Consider the following 22,206-nt stretch of genomic DNA (forward strand, 5'->3'; position numbering starts at 1 on the left):
ATTGACTAGCATATGCCATCATGTTAATCTTTTATGCAAAACCAGCGTTGAATTGACTTTACACTTTACAATACTGGTGCACTAATATGCATTAATTCATGCTTAACCCTTTGATGCACAACATGGGTCAAAAATGACCCGGCTGAGTTTTTATTTTCTATATCTTTGCAAGAAATTAATTTCATCATTCAGTATTCCAGGTATTCCTCAATTAACTTGTTTTTGATCATCACAAATTCTCATTTTCATTTTTTCTTTCTTACTTTTTTAATAAAAATCATTTTTGTATCACTACCCTTCTAATGCGCAACATGGGTCAAAAATGACCCATATTCATTTCCTATGTAATTTTAATAACGGTTGAGTGTTTCTTTGCTGAATCTTTAAAAGAAATGTATTTTATCATTCATTTATTCCAGGTATTCCTTAAATATCTTGTTTTTGATTGTAAAAAATCATTATGTTCATTTTTTCTTTCTTACTTTATAAACAAGCACAGTTTTTGTTTGTCTACATAAATTTTACACACATGGGTCAAAAATGACCCGTATTCATTTCCTATGGAATTGACTTGACTTTTATTATTCGTCACGTACATGGTTATATGGAACATATGACCAGCAGTGAAATGTAAAACAGGTCCGCTCCACAGGCAATGCAAATATTAAGAGTACAAACAAGAAAATTATACAAAAGAATATGAAAAACCAAATAAAAATGAAATAAAAATGAAAATGAAATTTCAGTCATGACTGAGTGTTTCTTCGCTGAATCTTTGAAAGAAATGTATTTTATCATTTATTTATTTCAGGTATTACTTAAATATCTTGTTTTTGATTTTCTACAAATACTTATGTTTATTTTTTCTTTCTTACTTTATAAACAAACACAGTTTCTACATCAATTTTACACACATGGGTCAAAAATTACCCATATAGAAATCTTTAATATTTGCAAATTTTTGCAAGTAGGAACATATTTACTGCAGATAACTGTTCATCTGCCACACATTTCACATCTTAACAAGGCTACTTTTGTATATTTGATGGATGTAAGTCTTATTATATTTAATATATTAGGCTATATTTTTCATAATTTTAAATTTTTGTCATAAATCAATGCAATTGGTCACCCTTTATGTCTGTCAGTGTTCCTGAAAAGTAACAGTTTTGGACATATACAACATGGGTCTAAAGTGACCTGAATGAGTTATTTTCTATATCGCATATATTACAATAAATTAATTTCATCATTCATTATTCCATCTATTACTCAATAACCAAATCCTTATTTTAATTTTTCCTTTCTTTTTGAATGAATTGTTTTGAATGTGTGTGTCATTACCATTCTAAAGGCCAAAGTATACTTCACTTTTTATGCGTACATGAGGGTCAGCATACAGATTTTTGTAACTTTTTATAATTTCCGCCGGATTTCTGTAACTGTGTATGTGCAACCTGCACATACACATTTAAATTGCATTTGACTGTGCGCAAAGTATACTTTCAGCTTTTTTTTTACAGTGATGTCATCATCCACCTCAGTTCTGTTGAGGACCAACCGCTAACACTCTAGATAAAGAAAATCAAAAGCACAAGAATATTCAAATATTCAAATTCAAATACACTTATTATATATTTTCACTGTTGGACAGAAACCTTGTTCAAAACTGTTACTTTTCAGGAACACCTTTTAGATGTAAAAGGTGACCAGTATCATTGGTTTATGACAAAAAATACAAATTATGAAATATAATATATAGCCTATTATATGAAATATAATATGACTTTCATCCATCAAATATACAAAAGCAACCATGTTGAGAGGTGAAATGTGTGGCGGATGAATAGTTGTCTGCAGTAAATATGTTCCTACTTGCAAAAATTTGCAAAGATTTCTATATGGGTCATTTTTGACCCATGTGTGTAAAATTGATGTAGAAATACAAAACCTGTGTTTGTTTATGAAAAAGAAGAAAGAAAAAATAAACACAATGATTTGTTAAAATCAAAAACAAGACATTTAAGGAATACCTGGAATAAATGAATGATAAAATACATTTCTTTCAAAGATTCAGCGAAGCAACACTCAGTCATGACTGAAATTCCACAGGAAATGAATACGGGTCATTTTTGACCCATGTGTGTAAAATTGATGTAGAAACTGTGTTTGTTTATAAAGTAAGAAAGAAAAAATGAACATAATGATTTTTGTCAATCAAAAACAAGATATTTAAGCAATACCTGGAATAAATGAATGATAAAATACATTTCTTTTAAAGATTCAGCAAAGAAACACTCAACCGTTATTAAAATTACATAGGAAATGAATACGGGTCATTTTTGACCCATGTTGCGCATTAGAAGGGATTTTCATAGCTTGTGCATCAAAGGGTTAAACTAATGCACAGATAATCATGTTTTAATGTATGACTCATGAAGAACTAAACCATTAATTAATGATTACTGCATTAGCAACTAATAAAGATTCTATATGATTAATAGATTAAGTAATATATGAATTGTTATTAATAAAATTTTTCATGATGTATTAATTCCTTAATAACATATTTTATTAACTAAAAATGAATGTGTTAATTACCACAATGGTTTGAAGCCATGTACTTCAACTTCCAGTTGTCTGCTTTAATTAATCATTAACTAATGATTTGGAAATGTATTATTATGTTATGACTTTACTTGTAGGGGCACATGACTATTAACTAATTGTTAAGTAATATGTCATTAATGTGTTTTGACACTTGTAATGTGTAATGTCAGAAAATGTGTTTGAAGGATGGGTAAGTTGGGCTGCACACAAATATCAGCACACCAGAATCTAAACTACAGACTGATGTTACACTGTTTAAACTGGATGCGACCATTATCGAGTCATGCCGCAACAGTTGTTTACACTGGACATGACGGACCATTGCAAGTCCATTTGTCCTTCATAACAGAAGGGACGTTTTGTTTTGTTGTGTTGTGTCGTGCCGCATCCAGTGTAGCATCACTATCACTGATTATAATGGGTTCTATTCTCTTTGTCCGGTCTAGACACAGTGTTACGAAATAGCAGTGCCCGGCCGTATGTTCTCAATGTTCTGCTTTTGAATCCTTGACCTCAAGCTTAACCGGACACATTCCTGTGCCATGAACAAGGTTCTGGATGCAGCAGTTCATGTGGTACAGTGGAATCATGGTTGTAGATGGTTGGAAATTGAAATCCATGGCTTAGTGTAGATGTCAAAACCATAATGACATTTTACTTAACAATTAGTTAATAGTCATGTGCCTCAACAAGTAAAAGTCATAACATAATGATACATTTGCAAATCATTAGCTAATGATTAATTAAAGCAGACAATTTGAATTTGAAATACATGGCTTCAAACCATTGTGGTAATTAACACATTAACTTACACTATTAGTTAATAAAATATTTTATTAAGGAATTAATACATCATGAAACATTTAATTAATAGCAATTCATACATTACTTAATCTATTAATCATATAGACTCTTTATTAGTTGCTGATGCAGTAATCATATAATTCTTCATGGGTCATACATTAAAACATGATTATCTGTGCATTAGTTAAGCATGAATTAATGCATATTAGTGCACCATTGTAAAGTGTTACCAATAAATCCACTATGTCCTACGCCTTACCTATTCAACTTACAGAAAAAGCTTAACTGACACACTTTCTCTGTAAGTTGAATATGGAAGGCGGTCTTTTACTTCATATCTTGTTAAATATGGATATTTTTTTTACACAAACGCATTGCTTCACTTCAGAAGGACTTTATTAACCTCCTGGAGCTGTGTGAAGTGTTTATGATGGATGGATGTGGATGGAGGCACTTTCTTCAGCTCATACTCGTTGGTATCGCTCACTGCCATTATAAAGCTCGGATGTATCAGGATATTTATTAAAATATCTCTGATCGTGTTCATCAGAAAAAGAAAGTCATATACATATAGGATGGCTTGAGGATGAGTAAAGCTTGGGGTATTTTTCATTTGAAAGTGAACTAATCCTTTACAACTTGATGATAAGCTACAAAACCACAAAAACCTGAATTTGTGAAAATGGTGACGTCATGCGCATGTATGTTACAATGTTCAGTCTATTGGCGCATATTGTTTCTTTACAAAGTGACATCGCCAACTACTGGCCTGGCATGCATACTTTTGAAAAGGTTTTTAACCAAGTATTTAGTCTTAAGATTTTTAGGGGGGAAAAAAAGAATCTTAAACATCTTATATACAGTATAACTAAACCTGGAGAATAACTAAACCTGGCTCTCGCCATGAAATAGCCATAGAAGCTGGCGTGGCAGTGAAAAAGGAAAGAAAAAAAAGATCCTCATCTTCTCCTGCGTTCATTGCTCCCCCTTCATGACACATACATGTGTAGAGTGCTATCTGAGTTTCTGCTAATGTAGAGTATTCCAAATCAATCCCTTATGAGGTTCCATGATGGTTAGGGTACTGTCTTCAAAGGTATAGTGAGTCAGCCCACTAGATTTTAGAACAGAGCTATAATGATGCTTGTATTAGCAAGCACAACTAATTAAAATGTCCTGGCCAAGCAATTATCAGAGCAATAACTTCAAATCTCTATTGAACAATATAGATGTGGTGAGGTCATCATGTGTGTGTGTGTGTGTGTGTGTGTGTGTGTTACCACATCTTGCCTTCTCAACAGGACCAAAGGAGGGTGACAGAGTGAGAAGTTGCTATGGTGATGCCTTGTGGTGTCAGAGGAGTGAGAACAAACTGATGTGTCAGATGGAGGAGAATTCACTTACACACCAACTGATCAACTTCCAATATCTGTAATAAGGGCGACACATTTGATATCATTTGTAATCTCACTCCCGAGTCAGTATAGCCATCAAGGCACTTTGATGGGACTCAGAAGAGTAGTAAGGCTGAGTCTGGTCAGGCAGAAGCATTGCAGGTTGTGGTGAAGCAGCGGAAGGCAGTCGGCAGTTTGTGTTCACCGTGGCATTATGAAGGCAGTGCTGCAGAGAGAAAACAAGCAGTAGCTTGATTGTACAACAATAAAGCATGGGCTGCATGTCAGAGCACCTATGAGTCAGTGACAGTTTGCTGCTGTCATTTGCTGAATGGTCAAGATAGTGAGGCATTAATAGAAAAATGACTCTGTATGCTAATTAATCAATATTGTAGTTTAAGCCAAATTTAAATATATATTTAGGACTGTCTGTTATTTAAGCTTCATCATAAAATTACCATTTAAAATAGTCCATTTGACTTGTTCACTATTCCAACTCTTCTGAAGGGATAAAAATCGTCTGTGTAAGGAACAAACTATTAAGTTGTTATTCACTGATAATCTTACACTATATAGCCCACTGCAAATATGTCAATGAGTCAGCAAATTGAACTCTAGAACTGACTCTGATATGTGAATGAATCAATCAGAATAATTTTGGGGACTGGATCAAATGTTTCACTGAAAAGATTTGACTCCAAAGGCATCTGTACATTGCTAACAATGACAACATTACAGTTTGTACTCACACAAAGCCATAATATGGCTTCAGAAGACTTAAAGGGTTAGTTCACCCAAAAATGTAATTTCTGTCATTCATTCCAAACCTTCAAGACCTTTGTTCATCTGCGGAACACAAATTAAGATATTTTTTAAGTATTTTTAATCCTCAATAGAAAGCAACATAATTACCACATTAAAGGTCCAGAAATATTGTTAAAATAGTCAACATGACTGCAGTGATTCAACCTTAATGTTATGAAGCAACGAGAATACTTTTAGTACGCAAAAACAAAACAAAAATAATGACTTTATTCAACAATTTCGTCTCTCCCCTGACATTCTCCTATGCTGCTGACATAGTAAACACAGTGCAGTGCTTGCCTGGTTCTATGTCATATACAACGTATTTTAACTATGTCTTTACTACTTTTCTGGACCTTGAATGTGGTTATTATGTTGCTATCTATGGGGTATAAAAAAATAGATTTCATCAAAAATATCTTACTGGTTTGGAACGACATGAGGGTGAGTAGTTACTGACAGAAATTTCATTTTTGGGCGAACTAACCCTTTAATATGACACAGATTCATATGTATCACTTTTATGAAACAATCTTTTTGAAGCTTGAAAGCTCCAGTCCTCATAGAGAGCTGCAGGTATAGGCCTATAAGTCCAAAAAACTCGAAACAAGGTAACATTTTTTTTCCACTTCCGTGCTTTCATTGTCCCTAAAGTCTATGGTTTTTTGCGAGTTTTTCATTTATTGCCAGAAATAAGGTCTGTTGTTAACACAAGCTCAAGATATTTTCATGTTTTATTCTACAACATAAAATACATAAGTTATACCCAACTTTTTATGTGTCTTGAAAATAAATGCTTGCTAATTAGTGGCTAAATGGGACTACAGAAGATGTCGGTGGTGTTAAAATCATCACGCTGAACAGATAAACTCATCTACACACTTTTCCACTTCTACAGCCTTGTTTTGTTTATACTCTCGCTCATGAAAACTATTCTAACTCCAAATTTCTGACTTGCAGACTAAAAAAAAAGATTGAAAGAGTTGGAAGCTTAGTGGCGGTGCCGGTGAAGTGATGTGACTTTAGATTTAACTTTAGCTGTTTACTTCTAGTGATTGCTTTAAAATGAATAAAAGTTGTGTTCACTTGTGAAGATTATCTTGATCAGCAAAAAGAATCATAAACTTGTGTTGGTCACAGAGCTTATATTCTACAATAATCCAAAAGTCAATAAAATAATGTTTTGTTGTTGTTGTTGTTGTTGTTGTTGTTGTCAGAGAAATCTAACTTCTGTAGTGACCTTGTGGCCTACAAAAGTATGTCATCCCTGCAGCACCTTTATTAATTGCAACTGCATGGAAATTTTTTCTTATTTTGTGTTCCATGGAGAAAGAAAGTCACCCTGGTTTAGAAGGATATGAGGGGTGGGTAAATGATGACAGAATTTCCATTTTTGGCTGAACTATTCCTTTAAGGGTTAAGTGGGTTTGAGAGGGAAAGTGTGTTTGTAAGGCTGAGGTTGGATTGAGAGGGAACGCAAGGATGAGAGTGTTTGTTATAAGATGGGGAGAAGGGAAACAGAAAGAGAGCGAGAGATCGAGGTTGGTCTGAGAGACTGTGTGTGTGTTGGAATGCTGAGGTTGGAGTCTGCGCTCATGTTTCCCTCTGGCTTTGAAAATCAGGGAGCCCTGAGCCCATTAGGAGACAGACTCAGAGCTAAGCCAGGGCCTCCAGACCTTGCCAACCACTCTTCTCTCTCGCCCCCTCTCTTTTGTCTTCCTACTGAGGCACTCACTTCAAAATAACCTCTTATTTATGCTCTCTCTCACTCATCCTTTACTTCTTCGCAGACACTCTATCATTTTCATTTCTTTGTCACATTGTTGGCTTCTCTCGTCCCTCTCGTCTCTTTCCCCCTCCTGTCCTCCCCCTTTACTCTTCTTCTTTCTTTCCACTTCTCAACTGTAACCCCCGCAACTTGTCCCTAAATCCAACTTTTAAAAATATTCCATTATGGATTTTATCAGCGCAGGTTCTGTTTATCAAAAGACGCTTCCCGTAAGGTTATTTCCTGTGATGCAATGTAATAGGCATTACGGCTTGGTGCCATATGGGTCTAGTTTGTGTGCACCCTAGTAAATGAGTCAGACAAATGTTTATAGTAGTATTCACATTTTGTCCTGATGTTTAAAGGGGAAGTTCACCCAAAAATGACAATTCTGTCATCATTTACTCACCCTTGTGTCGATTCATACCTGTAGGACTTTCTTTCTTCTGTACAACACATAAGCAGATATTATAAAAATGTCTCTGTGTTTTTTTTCTTTTTTCTTTTCCGTCCACACAATGAAAGTCAATGGGGTCCAAATGGTTAAGTTGGACCCCATTAGTTTTCATTGTATGAAAAAAAAAAAGAAAAAAAAGAAAGTTGAAACATGCTTCATGATATATATTGCATTCCACCAAAGAAAGAAAGTCATACGGTTGTGGAATGACTTGAGGGTGAGTAAATTATGACAGAATTGTCCCTATTTAAGGCTTAGTTCACCCAAAAATGAAAATTCTGTTATCATTGAATCACCTTCATGTGGTTTTAAACCCATAAGACCTTTAAAACACATATTAAGATATTTGTGTTGAAATCTGAGAGATTTCTGTCTATTCTACCAAAAACTTTCAAAAGTAATCCACATCATTAGAGTGGTTTAATCCAAGTCCTCTTGAAGACACATGTTTAATTTAGGCTTTTATTCACATATAAACATTGATCAATGCACATAGAGCACCTCAAATATAGTGAATGGTAGCTTGCTTGACGCATAAGAAGGCATAAGAGGCTTGTTCTGTGTTAAGCAAACATTTGAGCTTTTTGAGTGTGCTGATCAGTGTGAATGAAAGCATCCATTTTCCTAACATCTGTACATCATATAATGTAAAGTGATCATGTTACTGTAGAATAACAGCTTGATTCATTTGGATTAATTGGATAAATTTGCCTTTTTAAAGCATCAACATTTTGTTGGAATGGGCTTTACATGGAGGGACAGAAATCACACAGGTTTCATTAAAAATATCCTCATTTGTGTTTCGAAAGTCTTATTTGTTAGGAACAAAATGAGCATGTGTAAATGACAACAGAGTTTTCATTTTTTTTTTTTTTTTTTTCAAAAACTAGCTATTCCTTTGGCTGCCCAACAATTGAAGTCACCAATTATACCACGTGTAACATACGGAGCGGGCGTGAAATTGATTCCTTGTCAAGTTTAACATGGACTGATCTATATGAAAGACCCTTGAAATGTGAACACGGTTGTAAAACAAACTATTTTTCCTCTGAATCATGACATGTTGCTCTCTCTCCTTTCCTTTCTCTCTCTTTTTCCACAGGCCAGTCAGCAGCTCCCCCTCCTTATTGACTTCTCTCCACTACATGTTCTCATCGTCCGAGCATTCCCTCCACCACGCCGAAAAGCTGTCTCTCATTTTCCCACTGCGCTCTGGTCTGCACTGGGGGCTGTAAGGGGGGCCGGGGGAGCGGACCCCAAACGACGTGGCAGAGTGTGTGCCGACCAGCATAACCACACACCCTATGAGGACAGTCAAATGAATACGATGGGATTGGTTCAAACACATTTCCCATAAATGATTTCTGTCCACTACGGTCTCTGGAATGAATTACCAGCGCTGCCAGTAATTCATCAACAGCTACATCAGTTTAGAGAGGAATTTCACTGATACCAACCATGCAATTTCAATAACCATCGGCGAGGTTACGGGGGGATAAACTAACAGACAGACATGGAAGGAATGGGAAGAAAGGCAGTTCCATATACAAAGGATAAACTCAAATGAATATGATGGTATGATTGTGTTTTATTGTATATTTGTGTGTTTCGGACACACTGAGCAATATAAAAGGCAAAATATAACTGCAAGGTACCTTGACAAAGGCTTGTTACCTAAACGAAAAATAAAATGCTGTGAGTGTGCGGTTATATTTTGTCTTTATGAAGCTTTCTTCCCTAACTCGCACCTCTAAAAGGTGTGCATTTGCTCCAATGCATTGTTAAGGACACACTGAACACAACAGGAAAATGGAGGCTGTGGGAATACTGGCGAGGAGGAAGTACTTCCCTCAAACACACATACATTTATGCTCACACACACATACACATTCCGACGTTTGCACACACACTCCCTCCGCACACACAAACTCCCTGGCCCCCTGCAGACTGTGTGGGGGGTGGTCAGTAGGGCTGATTTTGGCAGCGAGAGTCTGAAGGAGTCGTACAGCACTGAGAAATACATTATCTAGGGTTTAAAAAAAAAAACAAAAGCACCAGACTTCAGGAAAAATATTGGACGGCAAAACCACAATGAAACCCTGAAGTGAACATAAGACTGAAAGGAACAAGATGTCCAAGGTTATGCTTCTCAGTTTTAAGGTAAACTATAAGGAGCGGACTGAATCGAAGCAATAGTATTGATTTTGTTCTGAGAGAGTTGTTCATTGGTTCAGTGGGTATGAATATTATTCACATGAGAGTTGTTGTTGAACTGAATCTGCAGTTTGCTCAGATCTGAATCACATTTTGTAAGATTTGAAAGTGTCTCCTCTGTCACGATATGTTACGTCATATTACACACCCTGCCCAGTGCAATCACTTTCCCATAATGCTGCACAATGTGTCTATGCTGTTTGTATTTGTGAGCAACGGTGGTAAAATAGATAAGTGTCATCCTGGGGGGAATAGAGCTTCAGAAACAAACACAAACATGCCTCCCAGATTACAATGGTAACCCTTGCCGTACATGTTCGGTACACTGACCGAAATTTCAACAGATCACAACACATCCTAATCAGAGAGTCATTTCTTCATCTGCCTCTGATATAACTCGCTCACAAAAGATAAAACGGTTTAATGATTGTCATTCTTAAACCAGTGTTGTTATTGTTAACTTAAAATAAAACTATTTGTTTTTGGGAAGTGAAATAAAACTGAAATAAAATAAAATGAAAAAAAAAAAAAAAAAACTTTGAAATTAAAATACAAAAAAAATATATATATATTTTTTTTTAAAAATGACAAAATCACAAAATTACTAAAACTAAAATGAAAATTATAAACTAAAAATTAAAAATAAAATCTAATCCAAAATATTAATAATTACTATTAAAACCCCAGTTTTTAACACCAGGATTTTGAAACCAGTCTTTGGTATGGCTGTTTTATTTACTTTTATTTACTCATTTTCTCATTTTTAAGCGTGGCAACTTTAATCTAATTGCTACACTAATTAAAGATTTTTTTAATGTGATTTATTTTATTTTTTATAATAATTAGAGTTTTTAACACTCACTCCATCCTGTATGTGTCGATGACCATTCTTTTTCTTTCTCACAGTCTGGTCCAGTGTACATGATTAAAGATTTCGGGGCCCTTCAGCTGAAACAATACAAAAGTTTGTTTAGGTTAGTGTGTGTGTGTGTTTGGTGTGTGTGTGTGTGTGTGCTTGTTAGCTGACAGGGTTCATTTCGTGCCAGCTACTCAGTCATCCTTTGTAGCAAGGTCTGGGCCAGCCAAATCCTGTACATGCACGCTTATAATCTTGCTTCATTGTGTTTTTTGTTTCGTCGAACTTCATCTTCATCTATCTGTAATCGAATATTTGTATGATTAAATACACATCGCACGTCACGATGTCTTTTAAGCATACAATTTCAATTAGTTCAGTTAACATGAATACATTCTGAATGAAGCCAAGCTACAATCACATTATCTAGATCTATGGTATCGACTGTGCAAAGATTTAATTAAAAGAATCAGGAGTCTGACTTTTAAAGCGCATGTAAAAACCTGACCTTTTTCGCAGTGATGCCATAGAAGAACCATTTTGGGTTCTCTAAAGAAAATTTCAGCAAACAGTTCACCCTTTTCAACTATAAATAATCCTTTCGTTCAATGGAAAGGTTTCATGGATGTTAAAGGTTCTTTATGGAACAAAAGATACTTTTAAGTTCCTGATTAAGACAGATTAGACTCTCCTTCAAGGTCTAGTTTCTTTATTTGAATGATCTTCTCTTAAACCATCCATGGGATTTTCAGGTAAACACACCTTAGCTAGGCTGTTAAGGTATTTTCTTCTGTATTAGAGTCATGTATACGGGTTGGAGGCAGGTGTTAGAGCAGTCAGGCATACGCTTGCCTCGGGCTTCACATTAGCGTCATGCTCCACTGGCTTTTTTAGCAACCTGGCTAGCACTTACATACACAGCGACTGCCAACCTCTCTAAACCTCTTTTAGTTTATATCTCAGTCTTGAAAAGCATGTTATAATGTATCAAATAATCATTTCAAACAATTCCCTCAGTATGACTTGATTGACACCACTTAAATGAATTAACTCTAAGACAAGCAGGCAAATTTATTTTTACAAGCCATCATGCTAGCTTCTGCACACTCTTAGTAATCCAAGACAATAATTAAAGATTACTGATATTCTCCGCACTATTCTTTTTCATTTCTCGCTTTATATCACAGAGCTTAGCAAACACAAACCCTTGGAAATCCATTTTAAGCACTGGAAAAGACCAATCCAAAGTCAACAGTCCAATCATCTCTCTTGATACAGTTTGACATTTGACTGATGTAAAATTAACATTTCAACGCCCGCACCAACAGCAGATAAAGTCCTGTCATTCTAGCCAATTACCTTTCAGAAATACAAGAAAAACATCCCTGTCAGATTGTGTGATGGATGGCCATTCCATGTCTGGTGAAAGCACTAAACTTCCATACAAAACTTGTGTTTTCTTTTCAAATTGCAGTGGCACTGAAGCAGCTAAACATATGCCAAATGCAGTTTGACCATTTCTACAGCTTTTGTCCACAGTTATTTTTACCTGTAAACAACCAATTTCTAAATTTCTCATTACAGTCAACTTCCTGTTCGCTATAACTAAGCCAACCAAATAGTTAGAATGGAAAGGGTGCTTTTAACAGCTTTGAGAGACAGTATGGCAGTGAGAGGGGGTGGAAAGAGAGAAAAAACTAGAGAGAGTCCTCCACCTCCTCTCACACCTCCACAAAAGCACAGGACCGACACAAGGTGGGAGAGCAGGTCGCTATGGCAACTGACGAGTGGCCTCCAAGGAGAGTCACACACATCCCCCAGACTTCCTCAATTAGCTGTACACACACACACACACACACACATGCTGGGGAGGGCTACAGAGCTTGCTCTGGATGGACATTTTGGTTGCTCATTAACACAGGGTGAAAGCAGTTTATTTCTAGATTGTATCTAATATTATTTCTCATTTTTATTATCTTTTTAACCCTATCTTCTTTATTCAGTATATTTCACTGCATATCTTTATATGTGCAGTCTCCTTTTACATCAGACGTCACACACTCCTGTACTCACTTGGGAATGGTGGCCACATACCATTTCATTGTGCAGGTCATTGACATGCTGGTGCATTGTTACCACTGGCCCAGTGGTGGTTTGCGGATCATTTTTGCCATGTAAGCAAGAGAGCTTGAAGACCAAAATATAATGCCCCCAAGCTAGACAGCATGGTGTGTTATCTACCACCCAGGCATTTCTTCATCATTAAGATGCTTTTAGATCTGTGTTAATCCTCCTGAGCTGTTAAAGAGCAACCTCTGAGTAATAAAAATCAACGAGAGACGGTTTATTTACTTTTCTTCATTCCCAGAGGAATATTTTATTGCTTATTGCTCAAAATGGTGATCTTCGGTTCGTGTCATTTAAGTATCAACTTTCTCTTAGATGTTTCTCCTGAAATATCACTCCTAAAAGTAAAGATTCCAAAAGGGGTTTATTGCCAAAGACTAACCATTTTTGGTTCCCGCAATGAACCAAAAATGAACAATTAAAAGAACCATTTTTTTTTCAAGTGTGAAGAACATTTTAATAATTAGAAGAACTTTTATCCACTATAAAGAACCTTTTGTGCTTTGGAAAGATTCCATGGATATTAAATGTTCTTCATGGAACCATAACGTATGCCAATAAAGAATGATTAGTTATTAGAGAAGTATACATAAAAATAGACATAAAATGGGACAATTGTTGACATAAGAGAGCTGTAAAATTGAAGTGTGTAGCTGAGGAGAAATGTTTAGTTTATATTTAAACTTCTGACTTTTTATTTATCATTTGAGATATTTCTCCAGCAGAAAGTTAATGTAAAGCAACTCAACTAAAGTCAATGTGAAGCAACTCAACTAACACCTATACATAGATAAACACCCACAACATTTTCAGTCTGGCACTTTTTGACTCTCATACAGTACCGAGACAGACTTAAACACACACACACACACACACACACACACACACACACACACACACACACACACAATCTTGTCCTCTCGCCTGGCAGCCCGAGGGTCCACCCCCTCCCTTCATTCAGCCTGGTCATGTGACTCAAGCTCTGTGAGTAGAACAGCACCGTGTGAGCCATCCATTCATTTCCTCCTGAGAAACACACGGCGGAGGAGGGAAGAGAGAGAAAGAGAGAGAGAAGGGGGTCACATCAGAAAGTGCGACAGAGGAAAACAAGACAGAAAAGAGGGAGACAGAAGGACGCTCTAAGGATAGTGGTTCTCGCTCTCAATTACTGAGGTTAATAAACAAGGTCAGTTACCGTCCGATGTTTTTTTCTTTCAGTTTCTTAGTCTGTTAGTTTGTTAGACTGTGGACCTGTCAGCTGACATTTAATTGACAGTTACAACTGTCACTGTAAATAAGAACTCCTTAATGCCTTTATTTTTTAATCAACTTTTAAAAATATAATGAATATTTAGTCTTTTAATGTTAACTTAACTGTTCATTGGCCAGTAATACATCTTAATTTGAATAGTACCATACGTGCTATTATTAGTGTGCCAGAAGTTTTCTTTTTAACTTTTATTGTTGTTTAATTGTTCAATATCTGACATTATGACCTGAATAGCCTTCTTATTAAATCTAAAATTCTTCATATTATTTTAGTGCAGGCCTATTATTGACAATTCTATAGAATGTGTTTACAGTTTTGCTGTCTCGAGTTTGGTTTTTACTGCATGTTCTCTCTTCCTATTTGTTTCAAGGGCTGCTCAGCTATATAAATAGCTATCTGCACATTTATTAATGTTATAATGATATATGTTTGGTTTGTTTTTCTTGTGGGTACTTTTGAAAGACTCCATTATTGCATTCACTTCCTTTTTCTTTCAATCACTCTCTCTCTCTGTCTGTCTGTTTCATACTGCTTCAAATACTGCCTAATTTCTTTGATACAACGTTACTTGAACAATACAGTATATGGTGTAAACATAAGAACTTCACAGAAGAGCTTTGTTGTAGACGAGTAAAGAACTAGAGCTGTTGCATCTGTTGGTCTGATTTGGCACGGATGATTTTGTCCCTCTCCATCTGCCAGTGGTTTCCCTCTCAAGTATGTGACATGGTTTCCGTAGCCAAGTCAATCAGACCTTCAAAGCTCTGAAAAATAATTAGGCATCATTCAAGAAAACCACAGCACTATTTGAGTTAAATACAATTTAAGTAGCTATAAATATACAGCATCCTCTGCACCGCAGAACAGAAACCGCACCTGAGAGTTCCTCCAGAGTGTCGATTGCTGTCTGGTGTCTGTCGCGTCTACACCGGATGAGCTTTGTGCTGCAGTTGCACAGTGAGGAAGTTCGGGGGTCACTGGGTCTCGTGTTTTTGGAAGCATTTCTTCACCTGAAACGTATATAAAAACAAGCAAACTTTCCTCTCGCTTGCATGACACAGTGAGTCAGCGGTAGTACTGGCAGGTTCACCTCTGGCTGGTTGTTGTTGTAGATGGTCTTTAGGAACACAAAGTGGGCGTAAGAGGGTGCTAAAGGGTGAATGTGTGGGCTTCGTGCAAACATGATTTGAATCAATAGTTTGAGGGGGTGTGAATCAGGTGTGAAAAGAGTTTTGTGTTGTAGGTTTTTAGAATCCCTGCAATGGACTGGCCATCCGTCCAGGATGTTTCCCTGCCAACGATCCGACACTAGGATTGGCTCCAGCATCCTTATGGCCCTACAGGACAAGAAGTTTGCAACATAAATGGATAAAAGTTTTTAGAAAATACTGTACTTAAATATGTATTTTAGTTGGTCCGTGTCTCTGTAAAAGTAGTTGTGGATTTGTAAAGACATGTTTATTCAGATATTGTGAGATTAGTATTAGGGTTGTCATGACTCAAATTTAAAGTAGTCGATATACTATTCTTGATATTTGGTTTCAATTTTGAAACCACAGAAAAAACTAAATTGAATTAAATTAAATTGAATTAAATTATGCATAATAAATTAAAAAAATATGAATTAATAAATTAGTAATGTAAACATAATTTTTAAGCTGTTTAAGTATTTATTATTTATTTAATATGTAATTAATAAAGAACAAAGAAGTAAACTAAACTGACCTTAAAAACTGAAATAAATAAATAGGTGTAATGTAAAGATAGTTTTGAAGTTTTTGATATATTTATTATTTATTTACTATGTAAATATTAATAAAGAATAACAAAATTAATTAAGAGCAGTGAGTGTTTTTATTATTCTTGTCAACTCTCAGAAAAAGAAAAAATGGTACAACAGCTGTCACTTGGGCAGTACTCTTTTAGAAGGTACATCTTTGTATATCTTGTTTACCTCTAAAGAGTGCATGTAATATACAATAAAGGTACATGTTATCACCTAAATTGTATAGTAGTACCTTTTTGAAAGGGTATTGCCACTGTGACAGCTTACTTTTTTTTTGGATAGTGTATACAGTAATAACTCAAGCCAAATAAGACAAGCTTTTTAGCTAAGATGTACATTTGTTTATTCACAAATGCAGCAGCTGTGAAATGTGAGCGTTTTTCACAGAGACAGCACTCGGGTACCAAACTGTGACACAAATTATACAGAAAGACTGGTATTGTACTTTTGTTTACTTTTGCATTATCATCCCTAGCCAGAATATATTAATTGTAACCCAAAACATTTAATGGAATTTTAAATGGAAGTACTCAAGCTTCGCTTCAGTGAACTGTAGCTTTTCTTGGCATAGAAACCGAGATGCTTGCACCCAGATATGCACTTACACACACCTACACATATGTGCACATAGAACACAAATCAGAGGAACTAAATCTCCTTTGTGAGTCACCAGCCTACAAAGAGTGAAGTGGCAGGGTGGTTCCTGTACAGTACGGGAAACAGCAGATCTCCCTAGTGACCGCCTGGCCCATTAAACAGAGTTCTGCAAAAGGGCTACGACCAGAGCCTGTAGCGGATGCATTTCCTGTGAACACTTTGACTGAACTTTGACCTCTGACCCCTCAACCACTCCTGGAGGGACCTGACCTCCAAACGCAAGAGGAAGAGGGAGAGAGTTTCATGTGGGATCTGTTCCTGGTTAGAGATCTGTCAAAGCCAGACAGTTGTCTTCAGCTCCACTGCTGCTGTCAGGGCAAATTATTTCGGAAGAGCTAAAAGCTGTACTTTTTCTTAACCTCTGTACGTCTTGCTCTCTCTCTCTTTCTCCTTTCGGTCTCTTCTTTGGTTTTCACCTGCAGTTCTTGTTCACTTTCTCCACTTTTTCTTTAGTTGCAGCTGTGACTTTTCCAGCCTCACCAAGGGCAGAGAAGGAAAAACAATTCTTACCCAGCCCTGTGTGAGCATGCACTGCTGGAAAACAAACACAGCTGCCTTGCTCATTACGAGCAGGGGCATCATAACACTCGGGGAAGAGGGCTAATATTGTTCAAGGGGTAAAAACTCATGCTTTGTGAGTACGAAAAATGAGTGCTTTGTGGTCATTATCTGTTTTGGAAGGGCTGCGTAATCTCTAGCGATCACATCCTTTCCTGTCCTCCTTTCCTTCTGCTTCCCCTCTCTCTTCGCTTCTTTTCTGTAAGTTTACTCTTTTTATGATGTTCAGTCTCTGGGTGGTTAGCAGTCACGCTAGTTAGCATGTTTGGTTACTGGCACTCAAACTGTGCTTTAGGGGCCGAATCTTTTCTGGCACTGCTCTAGAAGAAGCTCAGGCTTTCCCACAATGCTGAGGACAGCTGGGAAGGGCTATCGCTGCCCCCTGAGTCCGCACAGCCTAATGGGAATGCGGGCAGATCTCTTCCAGCTGTGAAACAGGCAAGACTTTCAAACACCTTAGTGGGTGGTTATTTGGACTGGGTGACATATTGAATATTCATGATATATTTGCAATTCTTTTCTGGTGATGTAAAACTAGCCAATATTGTGAGTATTGGTTTTAATTTTGGCTATTAAGTTTACTAAAATTTTGTCTTCATGCAAATTTTGTGACCGCAATTTAAATAGCATTTAATTGGTTCAGTTCTTTTGCATGAATCATTTAACTGATTCTTGATTCAGTCCGATTAAACCATTTTTTTGACATCACTATTCAAAAATGTGCACATGGAATTTTTTCAGCAAAATATTTATTCATTTTTAATTGCAATGTTAATTTAATTTTAAAAAAAGGTTCTCGTTTACCCTTATACCTTTCAGTTTTTTTTTCTACAGTCTTATACACTAATAGCACAATACCATAAATAAAGGTACAATTAAACTAAAATTTAAAAAATAATAATACATAAATGCCATGTAGGCAGTGTTGTGGAAAGTTACTTTTAAAAGTAATACATTACAATATTGCGTTACTCCCTAAAAAAGTCCAAACAAGTTACTTTCTATGGAAAGTAATGTGTTACATTACTTTTGCATTACTTTTTCTCATCTGGGCTGGGCTGTTTGTATAACAACAAAAAAAGTTCTATTTTTGGCAAATGTAAAGGCCCTTTCACACCCAAAGTGAAATGAATAAGCCTCAGGCTGTAGGAAATAAAAATTCACTCCTGTACAGTAGGGGGCGCAGTTCAAACAAACAAGCCTTTCAGCTGTGCTGCCATTTAAGAATAGGATGCCAGAGAAGTAAATGAGTAAATGTTTGCTCACATTTAGTCTAGAATAACCATCACAGCACAGTGATGTGTAACCATTTACACAGCACACAAAACGCCTCTGCACTTACTCCTGATTTCTCCCAACATGGGGACAGGAGAACTATCAGTCAATAAATTGGAAAACATAGTAACTTGCATTACTTATATGAAAAAGTAACTCAGATTTTTTGTTGTAAATTTAAAAGTAATGCGTTACTTTACTAGTTACTTGAAAAAGTAATCTGATTCTTTTGTGTGTTAATTTAGTGGAGAACATACCTTGATTATTTTTAAAGTAGTTTTTACTGTTTTTTTTTTTTACTGCATTGATTTTATATCTGATTGGTTTCAATAAAATAATAAGCTATTTTAGCATTATTTGAAACAAAAATATATAATATAAAACTATCTAGATATATATATTTTTAGCCCAGCCGTAGTTGTTATAGTCGTGCAAGCACGGCATAGAAAATGTTTGTCCTCTCGAAAACAGTTGTCAATGTAATTCCCTTACTGTATATACTTCACCATATTGAGAGCAATCAGAGGTGTGAAGGCAGCAAGATGTAACACCACAAAATGCAAAATGGATTGCTCAGCTGAGCACAATGAACTCTAACTAGAGTTGTGCTCATTAATTATGATTTAGATCAGACACAATCCAAAAATGTTCCTCCCAGAGGCTGCCTCTTAATGGAAAACAGGAAGCAAGTCCACATAGTCATTCTATGATTAGTTTGGCTCAAGTCACTGTCTTGCACTGAGTCAACTGACCTGCATTAGGGAATGTTAAAATCATTTGATGGTTGCCCCTGTTTTTGTCAAGCTCTCATTCTCAAGAAGAGCATTTTTCTTAAACTCTTCACAGTCGACGCCACGCATTGCACAATATTGCCTAATAACATGGCCTTCAGATATTGCGCAACCTGGTGTGTGCCAGACCTCTGATAATAAACAGTTTGACGGCATGCGGTTCAATAGTTCAAGTCAAATTACACACATCTGTCTCACCCTGTCCAGCAGAACACCAGAGAGAGAGCTTCAGATGTTTCTGGCCCGCTGTCTTCATGGAAGAGAGCACAGCAAACCAGTCCAAGCTGTGACCGAGAGGCCATTTGTCATCTGTTTTGGCCTGATTTGGGAGCAGGCTTGCTTAGTAAGGTCTTGATCTTCACCATTGTAAAACTGATCTCAAACCTGCAATAATAAGTTTCTTACAACACACTGTGCAGTGTCAGAAAAGAGCAGATGAAGAAGATATTACAGACAAGAAGGAGAGAAAAAATAAAGAATATCTTGAGGTTTAGTTGAGTTGTTTGCGAAACAGGAAAAACAGTTTTTGACACTTTCACTCTTCAGAGCGCACTGGTACTTTCATCGACTTAGTCTTGTGTGAGACAGAAAGGACACATGGTTGGATTATATTCGTTTTCCATATAGATAGATGGACGTAGACATTTGACAGATTTTCCATTCGCAGACAGACGCTGTCACCTGTATGGCAAAAGGCAAGTAGGTCCCACATGAGGTCAGTAAATACTAACCTATGCGCTCCTAACACTGACAGATTTAAATGGAGGGGTTCCAGGCTCCCTTCAAATCAATAGCAGATGTGTAAGTGAGCGTGTTCACTCCTAGTTCTTTCTGAAGGCAAGTGGAAAATGCAGAAGCCTGATTTTTTAAACTAAATTTGAGGAATCTGCAGGAGACGTTTTGTAGTGTTTATTTACTTTAAAGACTGTGAGGAGCAGATGAATCTTCACACAAAGCATTGATTGTGAAGCTGAGAGAGAAGGCCATTTCATCCATGAAGAGCATTCAAGGATTTCATACATCAACATCTTGTCTAGAACGTTTATTATTGTAGCCATAATGCCAAAATCTCTTTACAACTACTGATGATAGACCACCACTAGGTGTGTGAAATGGGCCGCCAAGAGGTCAGTCAGTTTGATTCAAGAGTCCCTGAACACGAGTCACTGATTCAATGAACTATCATTTAGTGTAGTGTTTTATTAAATTTTGAGCCACCTTTGATTTTTCTTTTAAGAAATTGTTGACATTTTTTAAAACTTAACACACTGACAACTCTCCTAGTGCTAGTTTATGGACTGTCGGCAACATATTGTTCAAGATAGATAGAGCAGAAAACCATATTTGTGAGAATGCAATTGCCTTTTTTATTACAAAGCTCTCTGGAATACTTGATTCTGATTGGTCGATTTCATCATCCAGTGGTCTGATATTTCCTGATAACAACTGCCCATTCACATATCAGAACGCTCATCAGAGTAACAGAAACTAGTGCTACTTTGTTCACACGCTCTCTGAAAATGACCTCAGAGTTCATCATTTTTCATTTTACAGTAATATTGTAGTGTTCATCTTGTTGTCAGATTATTTATTTTAAATAAATGCTTAGCGTAATACTTTAAGATAATAAGCGGGTATGATTTTAAAACAATTTCAGGTCTAATCAATATGTCAGTATTTATGTGTTTGATGAAAAGCCATGTGTGATGACAGTACATTATCCTTTATCTGTTATGTCTGCTTGCTACTGTAGTAAGAAGCTTGGAGTTTGTTATAAGTGAGCTAACAAAATATTTTAACTCAAATCACTATTTTGTGTTGAATTATTTACTTATGTGGCAAGTAGCTGTGTAATAAATGGGGTGATGTAAATCCAGTCATTATCCCTTACATACAACAGTTACACTATCCTTTTAAAGTTAATGTTGAACTTATATTTTAGACACAATAGTTACCTTTCCATATTGCCAGTTATTTGCCATTAAATGTTTGGTCCACCAAAGAAAATAGTTTCCAACAAAGTCACAGCAGAATTTGAGAGACCATGAGCAACACAGCAGTAGTGTTGAATCCATGTTTTTTTTTAACAAATTGGTTGAGTGAATGATTCAGTTACTCACACATAAAGACAATAGAATCTGTGTTATTTAACAAATTGATTGAGTTGAACGATTCATAGGCAAACTGATAAAGATTCACCTGTCGCTGGCCTGCCTGGAAAGCACTCTGTATCAGCCCTCTTGGCATGCCGCTCAAATCAATCAGTCGGTCGGTCTGTCTATCTATCTTATGACACAGTTTGTAGACTGTACATTTCCAGAGAGAGAAATTTCCCACCTGGGGACCACAGTTAACACAGTTTGAGAATCACTGATGATTTAGTAGATCTCCTCAATAACGAGATACAGATAGGAACGAAATGAGAACATTCTAATAGGAACCAAGAATGAGAGAATATTATTTATGAGCATATTTAGTGGCATCACAAGTTCAGATGAAATTGTTCAGAGATCTGCTGAACAAGAGGAGTCAGTTCAGTAGACGGGAATGTTTATATTAGTGGCCACATCTGTTCCTGGCATTGTTTTACTTCAAGGGTCTGGCCAATTCTTTAAACGTTGCTGTGCATTCACAGTTAATTCAAATAGTGTAATAGCACACCTCTCCTGAGCAATTCCTCACAGACACACACACACACACACACACACACTCTTCTCTTCCTCACTTTTTCTCTCTTGGAGGTTTGACAATGTCCTGGCTCTATCCGACAGACGTTGTCCTGCCAAGGAAAATGAGCTCTGTTGAAATGGAAAGTCTGAAGTCACTCAGGGCTTT

The 22,206-nt window shown here is 36.4% G+C and overlaps 1 protein-coding gene and 1 long non-coding RNA gene across 4 annotated transcripts in view; one reads left to right on the forward strand and one right to left on the reverse strand.

The window, feature by feature from the left end:
* Window positions 1–14,023: 14,023 nt before the first annotated feature.
* Window positions 14,024–22,206, forward strand: part of klf12a (Kruppel-like factor 12a) — a 30,487-nt gene continuing 22,304 nt past the window's right edge. The window contains exons 1-2 of one of the 3 annotated variants that reach the window (XM_048196990.1): window positions 14,024–14,220; window positions 19,582–19,714. The gene's annotated coding sequence lies outside the window, so the exon portion shown is untranslated. The remainder of the gene's footprint in view (window positions 14,221–19,581; window positions 19,715–22,206) is intronic. The other 2 variants (XM_048196991.1, XM_048196989.1) reach the window with 2 other exon arrangements.
* LOC125272266 lies at window positions 14,054–15,421 on the reverse strand. Its single transcript, XR_007185796.1, has 2 exons — window positions 15,181–15,421; window positions 14,054–15,068 (listed from the first exon to the last, which is right to left on the reverse strand). It is a non-coding gene; the product is annotated as an uncharacterized LOC125272266 (long non-coding RNA).

Source organism: Megalobrama amblycephala, linkage group LG7 (genome assembly GCF_018812025.1).
Source record: "Megalobrama amblycephala isolate DHTTF-2021 linkage group LG7, ASM1881202v1, whole genome shotgun sequence".
Taxonomy (NCBI): domain Eukaryota; kingdom Metazoa; phylum Chordata; class Actinopteri; order Cypriniformes; family Xenocyprididae; genus Megalobrama; species Megalobrama amblycephala.